Source organism: Rhagoletis zephyria, unplaced genomic scaffold (assembly GCF_001687245.7).
Source record: "Rhagoletis zephyria isolate East Lansing unplaced genomic scaffold, Rhagoletis_zephyria_1.1 Rzeph_scaffold_06193, whole genome shotgun sequence".
Classification (NCBI taxonomy): domain Eukaryota; kingdom Metazoa; phylum Arthropoda; class Insecta; order Diptera; family Tephritidae; genus Rhagoletis; species Rhagoletis zephyria.
Window position 1 is genome coordinate 1 of NW_016163276.1, and position 18,023 is coordinate 18,023.

The window sequence follows — 18,023 nt, forward strand, 5'->3', positions numbered from 1 at the left end:
ATACATACATATGTACAATACCAGCGTGTTTGGTTTTATTAAAGACATCTCATTTGCATTCGTTCTTCTGCGATTTAGATGACTTTGATCATGACTTGGATGACACGCTTCTATGACACTTGGGTTAAATTTCTAACATTTTTTGCCATCGATATTTTAAAAATTCTCACTGAATTGGAGTAAAATTTACATGCCATTTTTGCCAGTGTTAATGTTAGCGTAACTTTTTTTCTCTGTATACCTAGAAGCGTTCATTTAAAATGTATGTTTTGGCCTTAAAGAAATTATGTTAATGTTTCTGTCCACTGACGTCATATTCAAGTTTTTATAAATGTTGGAAACTTATGGCTGATATTGAAAACTATTCTACAATCTTATTGGGCTTGTGGCCCTTTTTAATGAAAGATGTTGTGGAAAAACAACAATTATTTACACAGGGTAGAACGTATTGCTGCTATTTCGCAGATCACCACATCTCCTCATCAGACTTGTCCATCGAGTTCATTGGGATTTTAGCTCGCAAATCCGCGTTCAAAACCAGCCAACAAACCAACAACAGTTTACATGGCGAACTTAGTAAGTAAGTGGGTAAGACCACTGGCTTTGAACGCCGGAGTTGCGAGTTCATATCCCAGTGAACTAGATGAAGAAGTCTTATCTGATCTTCGAAATAGCAGCTTTAGCTTCTACCATTTGTAAATAATTGTTTTTGTAGTAGTATTACTATTTACTTAATTGCCATCCAATCTCATATAGCTTCGTTTAAGGATTTAAAATTAGAAAAATTAAATATTGAACAAGCAATTTAAACACAACCATTTGGTCTGCAAAAGAGTAATATTTAGGGCCGTTTTCTCAACTAACCTATAACTTTAAGGCTCACTTTATATTTAAAGGTTGCATTAAAATTTATGATTGTGTCTAAAGTGAGCCATTTTATTATCGGTTTTAAATTGGTTTACATCAAAAACCGATAATAGAAATACTTAACTTTAGACTAAGCTTTATTTTTAATCCACCCTTTATATAATATAAAGTGCGCTTTAAAGTTAAAGGTTACTTCAGAAAACGGCCCTCATTGTACTTATACTAAAAATGTGCATATGTATGTAAATAGCCAACCACGAAGAATTAAGATGGACGACGTAATCGTATTACGCAACTTATGCTATAACCATGAAAATTGTGTAATTATGTTTGTGTATAGAAAAGAAAACCAAGTTGAGGCATTTAAAGAAAGCCTCAACCACACCACTCAAATGATGCTGAAGTGTTGGAAGTGCGACTCTGCTGGTTAGCTACGGAAGTTCGGAAGCTGATGAAGTGAATGAGAAAATTTCCCAGACATTAAATTTATTCCGACGCATTAAACGTTAACACATTTTTATGCCATAATTTAAGCTTATTACTCATTACTCATTAAATGATTTCAGTATCTAAGTATAAAAAAGTAAAATGAAATAACAAAGCTAGATGAAATAGAAACTACAATTTGAAGGCATACAAGAGGAATTACATCAGGAAAACTTTGAAACTAAAAATATAAATTGTATAGTAGTTAACTTAATTCAATTATAGTCATTGAGAAAATCTGTACAATGCTGTAAGTATATATAATAGGGCGGGTTGATTTTTTTGCTTTTAAATCGTATAGCAAAAACGTAAACTACATAAAATTCTAAGAAAATTATCCGAAGAAACCATGTATCTAAAATAAAATCCTAATCCGCGCCTCTCGACTTGAAAATTTATATGGCCGCCTTTGCCAAAAAAAAAACAAATGTTACAAAAAATAGGTTTTTCCAAAAAAAAATCGAATTTTCTGAATAAAATTGTTTAGTAAGGTAGTTCTTTGCACTTTATATTTTTTCTATACTCAACATTTTTTTTCATTCAAAAAAATATTCACCCAAGTAAAAAACTCGCAAATCAGAGGAGATGCAAATTGGGGTTCAACTGCTTTTTTGATAATTGATTATTTTGATTAGTCTCAAAACAAAACCTGTATTGCATAAACTATAATATAATATAATAAAACGTAATATATTTCAAAAAAAGAAAATAATTTTAGCGAAAGAAGAGGAAACAAATTTTCAAGTCGAGAGGCGCGGATTAGGGTTTTATTTTAGACCCATGGTTTCTTCAGAGAATTTTCTTAGAATTTAATGTAGATCACGTTTTTGCTAGGTATACGATTTTAAATTTTTTTTTCATCCATACAAATCCACCCGCCCTAATATATATGTATTAAGAAGAAAAAGTGAGTAGGCTGAGAGTAGCTGACAGAAAAGCATCTTCAACAGTAGGTAAAATAGCAAGAATATTTAACGTCCGAAATTTTTATTCAAGTATTTTAGAAATGCCAGCACAAACATTAAGCAAATAAGAAAAACAATTTTCCAAAAAAAAAGGAAATTTATAAAAACGCCATAAAACAATAACAATAGCAATGATATACTGTATCATCGCTTCGATAGTGTCGCAGTAAGTAGAATAAAATCGACCTAGCGTGACGCCCAGCGGCAAAGCGAGCAGTAAGGCAAGTAGAGAAGGAATGCACAAGACAATGTTTGGCACTGTGTCTTCAGTTAAGAAGTTGATGTATCGCCAGGGGTGGCAACTGCTGTGCAGTCGAATATGTACATTAGGGTCATCCCTAAAATCAAATTAAGGATTTTTTTAATGTCTCACCCCCTCAATCGGTAATACCCCTGCCACCGATATCACATATAAATTTCGGGGGCAAAGTACAGATTCCTCTACAGAGACTCAAAATGTTAAAATAAATTATTTTTTCATCTAATACCCAACATCAACGTCTTCATAGGGTAAGCTGAACTTTGACCCCTGTGCGACACACCTTAACTGACTTCTTCGACTATAGTAGCATCGATGTAGGGGTTGAGGCTTGGGTAATCTGATGTAAAAATTTGCTTCCTACGTTTAAGGACCCCCCCAATGAACATAGATCAAACGCCAATTGTCGGCCGAAAGTACACATATGTATGTATGTATGTATATGTACTTATAGATGCGATTATTGCTGTCTACTCTGTGCTTGCATGTATGTACACCTATTCATGGCTGGTTGCCCCTTACACCTGTTGAAACGTGGGAATATTTTCTAATATGACCGTTTTTTTTTGTTGTTGTTTACTTTTGGCGTATTCAAATGTTGGTGGTGCTTGTCCAGCGCAAGCATTGAAGCGCTAAGCGGCGTTTTTGTGCTCTTCCGCTTGTGAATAAAGCAAGCAATCAATATGCGGTCAAAACTCATAATTTTGTACATACGTACATTCACGCAATCGTATGTACGTCTTAATACATACGTACATGCATACATACATATGCATATAAGGCACACAAATTTTACCCGTGCGTACTTATGTATGTATATTCAACAGGCTATTTCCCCCATTAATGAAGGTATACATATGTATATAGCGCATAAGTCGAATTTTTCAGTTTGTCTCGATTACTTCCTTTAAGTGTGTTTTTGATACAAAGCAGGGGTTAGTTCCTTCTTTAATTGTAAAAATTGTAATCATGGGCGTACGCAGAGCATAATTTAAGGGGGCCTGAGATTTTTTAATGTAAATTTTATTAGAAATGTTAAAATATAGCTATTAAAAATTTATAATAATTTGTCACATTATTTTTTCTCTTTTTAACCGACTTCAAAAAAGGAGGAGGTTATCAATTCATGGGAATATTTTTTATGTATGTTACCGGATAACTCTGGACCTCATTAACCGGTTTCGATAATTCTTTTTCTGGTGCCACAGGAGAGGTCCCATAATAATTTGGTCTAGATCCGATCATTATATTTTTATATGAGAATCGAAGTCGATTGTGTTTTTTGTTTAAAAATCACTTGTTAGTTTAACAATTGAGCTGAACCGAGCCCTACAAATGAATTTATATTGCACAAAGTTTATTATGGACTTATTGAAGAGTTAAAATACAAATTTGTTAGATACCTTAAGTGTATGCAAAGTTTAAAAGGCGACTTCGTCTTTACACCAAAATCGTAGTTTTTTCATTATTTTAACCGACTTCAAAAAAAGGAGGGTATCTATTCGTCGGAATATTTTTTTTTTATGTACATATGTTACCTTATAACCGATTTCGATAATTCTTTTTTAAATGAAAGGTGGTACCTCAGAGGTAGTCCCATCCTAATTTGGTTTAGATCCGATTATTGGATCATGAAGAAATTAACCTTAAAGTTTTACATGAGAATTGACAAACTAAGAGAAAATAATAAAAGATAATAATTATTTTACCTTTTTTTAAGTAAATTACTGTTTATCAGACTAACAAAACTAAGCTGAAAAGGACGTTCACAGTTGATAAAATTATCGAGGAACAACCAGCAGTTTACCAAAACTACCGAAATGGATGTGAAGACACCCAAAGTTTTAATTTATTGCATATATTTTGTAAATTGGAAATTGATTAAGAATTCATAGAAAGAAACTTACAATGAAACTTCGGAATTTAGGGGCGCTTGCGCCCATACCCCTCCCGTACCTGCGTACGCGCATGATTGTAATAATTGCTTTAGGGAAAACGCTAAACTTTTTCGTTCTAGAAAGGATGTACGATTGTGTTATGCATCGTTACATTGAAACTAAAAATGACAAGGTAGAATTTATACTACATCTATGCAAATGTAGTAATACATATATCGTTCCCCATATGCCAGAAGCATGAATGTGGAAATTTACCAAAATTGAGTTCTTGGGTTGACTTGATTAATCTTTGGATGTTCTATGTTAAACCGAAACTCATAATACCATGCGCACACGGAAACCACAATATTTTTCAATGTCAATAACATGAATGTATGGTCAAGTCTCATAATGAGGTTGTACTTACTTTCTGATTGTTCTACTAAATGTTTAGCTAAATACAAAACAATCAAACAACTTTCTTTTTTTTTTATCGTCAAATAATAATGTTTCTGCATATTGAACCAAACCTCCATACCCCTACGTTATTCCACGAGCTGAATGCGATTCCGAGGTCCGTTTATCTCACTAATGTCATGTTCGATGTCATTAGGAAAAAAATTTATCCAATAAAGATAAAAATTCATACACATAGTTTTTTGTTGTCGATGAATTCGAATATGGGGTTCCCTTGATTCTTCAAGGTCATCTAGAGGTTATGCTAAGGTCAAATTCAGAAGAATTGTATTGAATTTTCAGGTTTATTCAATAACTTTTTTTCTACTAGACCTTCAAATGACCTCGAACCTTCGTGATGGATGATAACAGACTTCGGATTCGCATTCAGGGCATCAAATAATATAAGGATATCAGGGATGGTTCAATATGCAGGATTTTTTTTTTGTAAGTCTGTGTAATTATTATTGAATCCGTTAAAGATTGCAAAAAAGTTTTTCCTGGAGAAAACCAACATTTTGTAGTCTTCGGCCTGTGAGCCATACGAGAATTCAGACGTGATACATAGAGTTGTGCATTTATTGGTGCGCTGTCCTGAACCTTTGTGAGCATGAGTATATAGAGCTTTTCGTAATAAATCTTTTGGTAAGATTAGCACCGCCTTTTTTTCTTTAATTTGGTTCAAAACCACTAAAATTAGAAGCTAACGTCATTATGAAACTTCCGTCATTTCCATGTAACCTTTGGGTTTTGGTTGCGTTTTATGATTTCTTTATACCATGCAGTGCGCCAGTTTCAGCTTTCAACAATAGGTATATCGAATCCTAATCACCAAAAAGATGTAAGCTAAATTTTTTTTTCAAAATTTGCTTTTTGATGCAGAAACATCCCTAAGGCATCTAAATGCATTTCTGCATCAAAAATAAAATTTTGAAAAAAAAAATTCGCTTACATCTTTCTGGCGGTTAGGGCTCGATATGCTGTTATTTTAGTTTTATTCCCAACAAATCACCTGCAAGGTTCAGGATCAGCGCCCTCCTAAATTTTTGCATTTTCTGGAGTTAAAAGTGTGCCTTCTTGTCGTATTGTCGCTTTGTGATAGTTCAAAATGCCCTTTAAATGATTCAAAGCTCTTTAAACAATTTTATTAAGTAAAAAAATTTTAAAAGTAAAAAGTAAAGATTTTCCCCCGATTCTTGAAGTAAAACAACGTACCGATTCAGTTGAAGTCATGTATAACTTTAATGTTGTAGGTAAGAGAACCTTCTACGAAAAATATTCCATATAGTTTTTAAGTGTAATCTTCAAAACCTCAAAGTGCTCGTTGGTTGATACTGGGGTTAGCTCATTATGAAAAAATAATAATTTCACTGATTTATTACTGATGGAATTTGGAGAAACGTTTTAATACTTCCGTGCATAAAAACATATGTACCATTTATATGTGTATGTTAGTATGTTTATTGACCCTCCGAATTTTAGCCTGTAAAAGTAAAATTCACCAGCGTATGACCGCAAAAAGAACTTCATTTATATAAATTCAATGTTGTAGCGATGGCATGCACTTTTCTTCTATAAACATATAAGTAGTTGTGCAGATTAAGGAGCCGCACATTCCAACATGGTAAAAAGAACATGGTTGGTATACGTTTTTCGTAACCAGTACAACATTTCTAAGGTAATTTTAACCTTGAGATTGATTGAAGCTGCAAATCGGTCAAGAGATGACGGAGTTATATATGGTTTTTGTGAAGTTTTTACATTTGTACGACAAAATTAAAAAATTTCCAATTTGACAAGGTTGCGACGATAGACCACCTATGGAGGGGTAAGAGGTTTAAAATGTTTTTAAAATGTTTCAACAAAAATGTTCCTCGTCGTATTTTACATAGAACTGCCTAACGCATCCTATGCCTAAAATGCAAGGAACCCATGGTTTCCTATGCTGATTCACCAAAATGTGCAAAAAGACGAAAACTAAAATAAAACTCAAACGTAAATTTTTAGGTACATATGTATGTATATAATTTAATTCGTTTTCAGAACCTTGTTATTTATTGGTGTTGTACAGCGTTATCACAAAACAAAATGTGTCATACGTACGAGATTTCATCAAATGTAGACGGAATTTTCGGTTCTGAACATTTATGGTTGCCAGAGTAAGCCCCGCACGATACAAATTCTATTTTTGGCGAGGCATTCTAATGTTTATGCTTTCATAAAACCCTTATTCTTATGGTCTTGTATCTTGCGTTTCAATATTTCCTCCAATTAAAACAAATGCAGCTGAAAATATGTGAATGAAATGTACAAAGAACAGAACTAATTTATGGAGATACAGACATACAATATCTACATATTTATATATGAAAGAATGTGTGTATGCATATGTATTCTTGCATGCAAAACACTTGTTGCATTTAAACAAGGCGATGAACAAATTTAATGCGATGCCGGATGTGCAAAACATTTATTTTTCTTTAATATAAAAGTAAATTTTGTTGCCAATTACCTACATATGTACATACCAGGGATGTTTCGAATATTCGCATCATTTAACACCGGCTTTTACCTTCAGCCGCTAAACGGTTAAGTAGTATATCAAGCAAATTGATGGGCCTTCAGCAAGTACTGCTAAAAGTCTTATAAGCAACGTAGAAATAATTTTAGATTCCTCCAGCGAGAGCGAAGGCTCGGATGTACATAGAATCTGGAGGCATTCCCAGTGGGAAAATGTCATATGTTGTGATCGAAAAAATAATCAGTCAAACAGCCGATGTTACATTCGAAAATGCATTATTTTTTGCACGGCGATGTCCCAGGGAAAGTGTGGCATTCAATTTTCCAGTACCAGTAATGCAGAAATGAATGTGATTTAATATGAAATTGTTGCGAGTTTTTGGATACATTAGAATGCTGATTACATATTAAACAGTAATAGAATCTAGAACTCATACGAAATACATCACAATACATATCACGCATGAAATGCATTACTACTTTTCCCACTGAGAGCCTCTAAGAAATCGCCTCATGGGAGAAAAAATTACTTTTTTGCAAAATATGACATTCGAAACATCCCTAGTACATACATAAGTACATACATATGTAAACAAGTAAATATATGTGTACATATTTACTTGAAAGTAACATTGTAGGAAAAAATTAACTCAAACTTTAAACTTGAAAAAAGGCAAAAATGAAGACAACATTATTTTCTAAATTTGTTATGTCCATACCTTTATGTACAATGTGCATGTACAATTAAATATATAAAAAATATATACAGTGGTCAAAATATTATAGCCAAGCCATTTTTTGCCAAGTTTTATCGTATTATTTTTGTTGTTATATAATTTTGTTTATAAAAATATAGTTCATTCTTTAGCAAACCCGTCTAAATCTAAGTTTCCAACTTTGTGCAATATGTGCAAAAAAATGGACAAACTTTCGTACAAATTTTGATCTTTTTTAAAAATTTAAAAAAATCAACCGTAATTTACAGCCATTTGAAACTTGTACATACTTTATTCTACTAGAATGTTAGCCAAAAGTTTTTTTCTCTTTGTTTTGTCTTAAATAAAACTGTATTAATGGATGTTATGTCTTTTTATTCTAAAACAAAATTGAATGTTCGGATTCGATGCTTTAGAAGTGTTCCGATTTTGGTCCACAGAAATGTGGTCACCGTATGTATACTCAAGAATCGAATTAAAAACTCGAAATTTTTACGAAATTTCGTTTAATTTTTTTTTTAATTGCATAAATTTTTAAGGCAGTGTCACTCGATTGGTACATTTATGCAGATTTGTGTATTTTTATAATGAGCTATTGGTACAAAATAAAAAAATTGGGACTTTTTTTGTAGTCAAACGCTTGTAACAATACAGCAATCTTGTATTGAAAAATTTCAACAAATCATTTTTCGTGATTGGGATAAAGAAAAATATTTGGGTATTCACACAATCGGGATACCATTTGCACCAAATTCCCAATCGTGTGACACTGCCTTTGACCTTATATTTATACGGATGTTGGTAAAGAATAAACTATAAAAAACTAACCAAAATTAAATAACAACAAAAATAATATTTTAAAACTTGTCAAAATTTGGTGCGGCTACTGTACATAAGTTGACTGTGATTATAATGATTATAATTATTATAATATATGATTATGAGTATACTCTGCCGTGCTATCATAGTAACACAATGCCACTAATATTTGAGTTACAAACAAAATACGGGCAGAAATTTCAAAATCTCAACCCTTTTTGTGTGAAATATTTTATTTTTATCACTACTTTTCTGTTAATCAATCTATTTATGTTGAAATAAAAGTGAAAATAAGAAATTATTTTCTCAGAACAGTTAGTTGCATGAGTTTCCGGCGGGCTACATAGTTATATGATGTATTGTGGTGCGATTTTCTATCATCCCTTATCAAATTGAGTTTGGAGACAAACCGGTTTCGTCGTTGTACCATCTTCAGTGTAATTTTTCTTTCTGAATATTTTCTGTCTGTCCGTTAGTATTTATAATCTTGTTATTGTTCGTTGTTTTCTTACTTGATTTTCTTACTTGATTAGGAACGCTTTGCAGAACCAGGGAACACAGACTCAATTTATTAAGGATTGAAGTAGATTGAAACACGCAAGAACTTCGAAGATGAAAATAACAGATTTGGCTGCAGCTAAACCGCGAAATTTCGTGAGCTATTTACTAATGAATCATCATCCAGATCGGTGCTCTATGAGATGTATCTCCCGTAGCACTGATTGTTCAGATAGAAGTTTTTGCTTTATTTGTGCAGCTAAAACCATTTCTGAAGCTAAGCTATATTGTTAAAAAATGTAACATATGGAATCTTACTTACATATTTTGGACCACCCTGTGAAATGCTCATTTTCGCCAACATTCACCCAAAAAGCATAAAGTAGCTACATACATATATACATATGTATGCAGTTATGTAGGAACTTCTCCATGGGCTAACTACTCACTTGTTCTAATCCAAATACACTCGAAGCATTCCAAGTTTAACTGCGCCTTTTAAGCTACTCCTCCTAAGCTACAGATTACGCCAAGTCTGAGCAGTTTACTTCTCTTTTTAAGTCATACAATCGTTTAATATCTAACTGTTGCAGCAATTAACATGCAGCTGCGAACTGCAGCTTGCAGTAAACAACGGACAACGAGCTTGGGGCCAGGTGGCAGTTTGGGCGCTGTTCTGCTTGTTGTTGAGCCACTTCAATGGCTACGCTCATCTGCCGAAAGCATTCATTAGCGCTGCTAAATACTGCCCGGCCTAATGGTTAACTGTCAAAATAATGCTAAATGCACATCGAAAGGTGAAATGTGGTTGCTGCAGACAGAAAACTGTGCGACAGTGCCACAAATATGCAGACGCGGGCGCAACACAACTGAGGCGAATGGAGCCATCAAAAGTACTGAAATGGGTTGAGGCAGCTCAAAAGGAAAAAGAATCAGTCGTTAGTAAATGTAGCAGGTTTTTACTTTTTATCTTTTTTTTTTTAGATTTTCCATTTAATGCAGGCAACGGTGAAAACTCGTAGCCTCGCCTGCGCACGTTTGTTTGACTATTTGCTTTAGTGTTGCCAAAAGGAATATGCATTGCGTTGCTGCACCGTTGTTGCTGATGGCAACTTGCGGCATTTGTAGCACATCTACATGTATGCGAGTAAATAAATATATTTATATATATGTAGGTAGAAATTTGTGTTGATGAAAATCTTGTCAAACTGGTACAGTTATGATTTGCTTCCCGCAACTATGTAAGTATCCTCTCTAGCAGCGTTTTTCATTAACTGCAGCAACACGCAGCAGCAAGAGTAACAACATTGGGCGACATCATAATAATTATTCATCCAGTGCATTTAGGTGTGTACGTCGTTCAAATTGATCAGCATGCCATTTGGGATCGCTGTTGACGAGCGAAGTGCTTTCAGAATTCTTGTCAACAAATACAAAGTTGCTACAAGTACATATCGAGCCCTAACCGCCAAAATAAGTAACCCACATTATTTTCAAAATTTTCTTTTTGATGCAGAAATATTCCTAGAGCATCTAGATGCATTCTGCATCAAGAATAAAATTTTGGAAAGAATTTTGCCAGATATGTTGAAATTCCGAAAATAATAACTATAACAATATCTATACCGATATTAATCAGGATGTTAATGCAGTTATTTAAATAAAAACGTAAAAACAAATTAACAAGAACGACGGGAATATCGAAACATGGCAAGATTATCGACGCGCACTCTACTGGCTACTCTAGGCTAATGGGTACAAAATCGGCTACGCTGAGCCAATTATTCCTTCAGATATTAGACATGTTTTTCGAGCCACCATCCCTCGCGCCTACCTGGCAACGCCCATGTTTGCTAGCAACTACCACCCGATAATTGGAATAGAGGGGCCAAAAAGGTGTACACTTTCCCAGATAACCCAGCAGCACGGACATCACTAACGAAAACTCCAGTATAGTCAGAAATTATAAATATATTTTAAGCTCGACAACCGTTTCCATATACATTTCACTTGTTTGGATTTTAGCCATACATATATACATATGTACAAGGAACCCAGAAACTCACGAATTGAATACACTGAGAAAAAATCAACCAAAAATTGGTTAATGTTACCAAATTCAAACTTGAAAAGGATTCAACGTGATTTTTGGTTAATATTAACAATACCTTGGTTGATGTTTTCAACAATGATTTGGTAACATTAACCACACTTTTCTTTACATTAACCATTGGTTGTCGATTTTTCGTTTGAACACGTTTATGTTCTGCACTTGACAGGTGCTTTTTCACAATTCGGAGATACAAAACAAAAATTTTTATTGTAATTTGAACAAGTTGACTCTGACGAGATTTCAAACCGAATCTTTTGAATGTTAGCAAATAACAGCGAGTATCTCTGCACACTCACCTACAGCCGCTTCATAAATGTGACGGGCTGGCGGCATTCGTACTACTGGAAGCCAAAGAATAACAGTAAGCACCTCTACACGTTTTTTTCTCAAATGTTCAACTTGAATCGCATTTCTTACAATCGGCTTATTAACCATGAAACAACCAAACCATAACTTGGTTGAAAAAACCATTGTACTTTTGGCTTAGTGTAAGGATTGACAACGAAGCGAAGATAATAAGCTTTAAAACCAGAGAACTGTAGAGAAACGGATGATTGAAACATGGTGCATCAAGCTACACAACTGCAAAAAATATCTGACAGAACTATGGTAAATCTAAAACGGAAGGGCTTTTAAGTAGGCCAGGAAAAGGTTCCTTTAAATAAGGAAATAAAAATTATAAAATTGTTCCTCATAAATTGAAAATAGAGCAATGCTTAGGTCTTTATGCCCCCTCCTTAAAAGGTTTTATTAAGTAGGTAATGTTTGTACATTAGGGTGGTCCGAAGATACATGTGAAAAAAGTAAAGTATGAATTTCAATGCTCTCACTCTTTAGGATTGTTCTATATAGTTTCAAAAAAATACATCCCTGTTTTTTTTTTTGAAACCAAAAAATATTTAGAGGTCGCTCAAAGCGCTCACAGTTTTCCATGAAAAAGGTTATTGAATATTTAAATGATTTAGTATCTATCACCTTAAGCTATTTCATATACCATAAACCAATGCTTGGACAATATGACTGCCAGCCATGGACCCCGATATAATACTCGACTTCACTCTTTGATGCGAAACTGTGTGCGTTTGAGCGAAAAAGCGAAAACATAACGATCCATTAATTAAAATCTTTCGGATATGCATATATGGCCATAATAATTTATGCTGATATGCTGATATACGATTATTTAGGTACTTATGTGAATAAACAATTTTCAAATGATAAACATAATTATTTAATAAGCATTATAGCATTTCTCCTGCTTGCTGCTGAAAAAGGCGCTGAGCAAATCTTTCTATTTGATCTAAAATCCCATTCAAAGATCGCAAATCATTTCATTAGCAAAATCAGTGATGTTTTCATGCACTCAGTGCGATTGTCACACTTACTACATATACTGATGCCTGTAGATATGTACAGAGCCTCTTGATTTCGAAAATTTATTACCCAACATCTTAGATATGTGAAGTAGCAAAGTTTCGCCTTGAACACATGCAATCAACAAAGCTGCAAATGGCAAAACTGCAAGCGCTCACAGCCGCTGTCTTTCTAGTTCTGGTTCTGCAATGAAATGAACTTAGGAAAACCGTTAGAAGTTGTTTGCGAATTCCACTACCAGAGCCAAAACTGGTCCTCCTGCAGTCTTATGCAGATATTCGTTATTTTTTATCTTTTCTTGTGCGAAGATGAAGTGCAAACACGTATGTATGTGTGTTTGCCTTCACCACAAACATAGTTACATGCCCTGAATGAAAAGCTTTTGACAAAGAAATAGTGATATTTTAGTTAATTTGAATTCTTTCGGCTTTCAATTATTTTCTTTTGTTTATAATTATCTGACTACTACATTAAACGAAAAATATTAGCTTTCTTCCCCGCAAACATAACATACTCTGAACGATCAATATATATGAATCTGAAAGAAGTCCTATGTATGTAAGAAATATGAATTTCAAAAAATAGAACAATTTGCCTCCTCTATGAACCCTTTTGAGCTCTTTTATGATCCAAATAATGAGCCGGCACTTTGTTACAATAAAAAACAATGCAGCTTCGGAATTTCCTACTCACCTTTTTGTATATAAATTGTGTGAAAAATAATAAAAAGTAACATAAATAGAATTTGGCTGCAACTTCTGCTTTTAAAGGAATATACGAAAGAGATTTTTATTTAATCCTCTTAATTTTAAGCACATTACTTATTAACATACATACATAAATATGTAATATGTATAAAATAAATATTGATATTTACTAGAAGAGTCTTTGCGGAATCAATGGGAAAAAGTGGTATATGTATGAGGCCAATAGAAGTCATATAAGATCCTAAAAACGGCTCCTAAATGAGTCACAAATGAGGGGAATAAGAGCCTAAAAAGAGTCTGAATATGAGCGCAATAAGAGTCAGATATGACTAATATTGAAGCTCATTTAAGGTATGAATTTAAACTCATATAAATCGACCTTGCCAGAAGGGAAAAACATTCATTTAAGATTCTTAAATGAACTCATTATGTGCGTAAACGCATCGAAATAGGACTCCTTATAGACTCATTTATGACTCCAAATGTTTGCTGGGTTAGAAATGTTGTATTTAGAATTCAAAAAAAATAAAAAATATCTTCAATCAGTTTCACACGGCGATGTATTTAAAATCGCGGTAAAAGCTTTCTTAAAAGCATTGGCATTGATGTGAATTGCTCTGTGTTATTTACGACAGCTCTTCCAGAAGATGTGTCTTCATATGAAGTCTGAAAAAATTTCCCTGAATATTGATATTTGGATCTTCTCTATCATATTCATTATACTGTCTGCGAATACTCAATTTGATTTACACACAAAGTAATACACACTTCTGAATATAAAATATTCAGTATCTTAGATTTTGTCATAGGAAGCTTTTTCAGTACAAAACTTTACAAGGAACTCTTCCCCAGCGATCTCACGGTTGGGTAAACTTCTCTGCCGCCTCGATGTTTTATGAGTGCCTGCCAGCTAAGACAGCGCATGCTACAGCCATATACAAATGCACATACATATGTAAATATGTATTAAAAACGAGATATAAAACTCCCAGTAAACCATAAAAGATACAGCTACTTTAAGTAGTCAATTAGCATCGAGCAATTAAATCAATAAAATTTTAATTGCTATAAAATGCATTCGCCGATTTCGTTCTTTATTAAGACGGTTTAACCTTTATACCGCAATAACAATACAATTCGAAGTGTTCGGTAACGTTTGGAACAATATACATACATATATCGTACAGCATACATCTGCCGTGCCTACCTTGAATCTACTTAACTATCCCCGCACCCTCACGTTACCAACGTCTACCCTATCCCGTGCAGTGCAGTCGATATTTTTATGCATATTACCTGGTTAACTTGGAATTAAAGCTTTTTCAACACCCACCAGGGTTGCACGTTTAACACCGCGCTGATAATATTGCCTAGCAACTTGCTAATCCACCATCGATCACAACAATATGTACATAAACTAACCGTATTTTTTGTGATTTGCCTAGTAACAGATTAACTGTATATATAGGTATGTCCATATCGATGGTCTTCTGCAACAATGGCTCAACTCAAAATTCAAAAAAAAAACTGTTAAGTGTCTTACGAGTATCTTTGTCTAATCTACGTCTAATCCTTGCGAAAGTAGTAAGATTAGACATATATTAGAAAAGGATTAGAGACATAAGACACTTAACGATAGAATATAAGGAAATGTTTTATTTTTGAATTTTTTAGTTGTGCCGTTATTGCAGAGGATCATCGATATGTATATTATTGGGAAGTTTTCAAATATACAGTGCCGGACAAAAGTATTGGCACAGAGAATTTTTCGCAATATCTGAACAGTTTTTTATTCTAATTTATTTTCGATAATTTTTTATAAATATATAGCTCGTCCTACACCAAAAAACATAAAAACTAAATATCTAAATTTTGTGCAAAACTCAGGAAAATTCAATAAATTTGCATACTTATTTGCAACTTTCTATTCAGATTTTTTAGAAAAATTCTAGTTTTATAGCTCAACTAATTTTAGTATAACAAAGTGCAAGCTTGAAGGTGCTAAAAAATCGCATTGATTTTTGGCAATTTTTTTCAGTCAGGTTCTTCCGTACAAAGTATGTTCGACAATTATTTTTTGTATGGAGCAAATGAGCAACACCTTCTACTAAAAAAATGTCCAAAAACAACGCAATTTTTTAGATACTTCAAACTTGCACTTTGTTATACTAAAATTAGTTGGGCTATAAAACTACATACTTAGAATTTCTCTAAAAAATCTGAATAAGAAGTTGCAAATTAGTATGCAAATTTATTGAATTTTCCTGAGTTTTGCACAAAGTTTAGAGATTTTGTTTTTATGTTTTTTGGTGAAGTATGAACTATATTTTTATTAAAAAATATTGAAAATAAATTAGAATAAAAAACTTTGCATATATTGCGAAAAATTCTCTGTGCCAATACTTTTGTCCGGTACTGTATCTATTTTAGTCCTTTATTGAAGTGATTTCATTTCATATTTCACGTCGCCATTACTGATGTAAAGGTAGGGAAAAATAATTTACCTCACTTGCTTAAAGAAAGTGCACATTTACATTCATACATACATAAATATAATTTTAAAGATTTTTTAAGGCAGTGCGACCATATTAGACCATACAATTTTCCGCGTTGATATTAAATTCATCTATCTATGTATATGATATCACCAACCTAAATGTGATTAAGGAATTAATTTCTTCATTAATTTATAATGACAAATTCCTTTCACTTTCATTTAGGCAAATCAATGTTCATTTATGTAGAAAACTTGCTTTGTAATCGCACTTTTACATACTTTTTACTTTTTTGCTTTCAATATTCAGCAAAAATTTTCGCTTTCAAAGTAATTTTTAAGTAAGTTTTAAGCAAAAACAGAAAAGAAATGCTCCTCTCCTTCGGGTGTCTACATATCTAAAATCATTTATCAATGGTTTGCTGCATTTTGCTGACAGCTCAGAGGTTTACTCTGTTGAAAAATTGTCATTATGTCATTTAATGTTTTTTTTTTGTTTTTTAAGTTTCATGCACACTTTGCACCTAATTTGCTTGGTGATATATGGAATCTCAAGCTTTCACAATGCAATATGATTAATGATACGACGTTACCACCATACATAATTTTAAAAGAGTGAAAATCTTTAAACGCATTTTGACGTAACTGATGCAAGTTATGCAAGAGTTATTTTTTTCTGTTGATTCAGTAGGAAACCCAAAATACAGTAAAAAAAGTAATTACAGTAATTGCAGGAAAAATTGGCATACGAATTCAGATTGCCACAGTTAGATACGTATAGTGGCGAAAATAAAAATATAGGGACGCATCGGTTTAACAAGTTTTGACTATTTTTCTTTTGCTTATTTAATGCTTATTATTTTTATATGAAAATATCTAAATCTCCTTATCAAACAGAAAAATCATGTATGTAGGTCCGAATTTCATACTTGGTATAAAAATTGGGAAAGTTAAAAAAATTCTCATCAATATTTCGAGCTTTTTAAAGAGAGTTCTTAGAAACATTTTGAGTATACAGTTTTGCATCCCATTGAATTTGAGTATAATACAGTGCAAGGTTGAAGTATATAGCTAGGACTCATCGTTGACTTTGGAAATTTTTCTGTTCTTATTTTCTCCAAAAAAAAAAAAAAAACTGAGGTATTCATCAAAATTAAGTAATTTTTCGATGTTTACATGGTTAAGAGGTATTTACGCGTTTAGATAAATTGCTCTAATATATGTTTGGAAAAAATGTGTATCCCCGCCAAGAAAACAAAATTATAGTTTAAAAAACTAAAACCTCGCTATTAAAATTTCCATTCATACTGTAATCAGGTATGTGACTTCAGAATGGAAATCGCTGCATCTTTTAGCGCATCAATATTACATAGTTACATCCCGAGCTAATAAAAGCGAGGTAAAAATACCAAAAAACAACAGAATTTTGTAGCCACATTCAACTTTCACTTTATTAAATTAATACTCTATAGAATAGCATATCAAATTTTGTTTTAAAATTTTTGATCAAAAAGTTTGAAAATTAACGGAGACTGTTTTGGATTTTCCATTGGATCTGTTTTTTACTCGCACTGGAGGTTTTTTGAATATGCTCGCTTATACATATAGCGAACCACTTGTTCCTAGGCAACATAGAGAGGTAATAATACAGTATATTTTGCTTAGCTGCCCATCCTTCTTTGCACGAAAAACTTGTGCGCTTAACCGAAAAAAGCACTTAAGCGAATTTTCTTTACTACTTCAATGAGGAAGGTATCCGAATCCCTATGAAACCAAATAATGGAGGAGCACTTGCCACGTAGAAATTACTGCAAGAGAATTTTTTTTCCGAATGGTATCTAATTATCTATATAACTACATAAAATAATTGCC

The 18,023-nt window shown here is 33.0% G+C and overlaps 2 long non-coding RNA genes across 2 annotated transcripts in view; one reads left to right on the forward strand and one right to left on the reverse strand.

Annotated features, from left to right (window-relative positions):
* The first annotated feature begins 8,518 nt into the window (after positions 1-8,518).
* The window catches only part of LOC108372947 (uncharacterized), a 12,224-nt gene continuing 2,719 nt past the window's right edge, over positions 8,519-18,023 (forward strand). The window contains exons 1-2 of the long non-coding RNA XR_001848906.1: positions 8,519-8,603; positions 11,046-11,049. This is a non-coding gene — a long non-coding RNA (uncharacterized LOC108372947). The remainder of the gene's footprint in view (positions 8,604-11,045; positions 11,050-18,023) is intronic.
* LOC108372948 (uncharacterized) overlaps positions 8,528-18,023 on the reverse strand; it is a 15,080-nt gene continuing 5,584 nt past the window's right edge. Inside the window, exon 4 of the long non-coding RNA XR_001848907.1 lies at positions 8,528-8,608. This is a non-coding gene — a long non-coding RNA (uncharacterized LOC108372948). The remainder of the gene's footprint in view (positions 8,609-18,023) is intronic.